Source organism: Arachis duranensis, chromosome 3 (genome assembly GCF_000817695.3).
Source record: "Arachis duranensis cultivar V14167 chromosome 3, aradu.V14167.gnm2.J7QH, whole genome shotgun sequence".
Lineage (NCBI taxonomy): Eukaryota > Viridiplantae > Streptophyta > Magnoliopsida > Fabales > Fabaceae > Arachis > Arachis duranensis.
Window position 1 is genome coordinate 35,874,511 of NC_029774.3, and position 619 is coordinate 35,875,129.

A 619-nucleotide genomic window follows, 5' to 3' on the forward strand; every position below is an offset into this window, starting at 1 on the left:
GGGTAAAATTTCTATCCCTAAGCTTTACTTTCTCACTTGAATATGGTTTAATTGAAAATGATGGTCAACTTAGAGCTCTTTGTGGAACTAAAAGCAAAAATGAGTTGTGTAGTGGTTGCAAGTTAGGAATTAAGCTCATAAAGGTCAAAGCTTCAAGGTATAGGAACGATGATTGGAAGAACGTCATTTTACAAGGGTATCGAAGGAAGACTTGGTCTGTTAAAGAGAATTCTATATGTCAACAACCCGGAAAGAAAAAGTATGGAGATCAAATTGAAGACGGGTGTGAAGATAAGGTATGGGACCCCGGTTCGCTATGTGAAGATCAACTATGGGACCTCATATCTTGGGTAGAACTTTGCCCAAGCGGGATGAAAATGGTTGGAAATTCTGTCAACCAATTGAGGAGCAAGGATCCTTGGAGATTCAAGGATGAGCATAAACATAAACCACCATGACAACAAGCATCTCAAAAGGTCCAACTTAAGGACTTAAACTAAAAGTGCTAGGTGGGAGGCACCCCACCATGGTAAACCCTTTCCACTCTCTTTCAAATTTGCTCAATAAATGATTTGAGTTACCATTGTAGGTAGATGTTTCACATAAATTTGTTTGTACA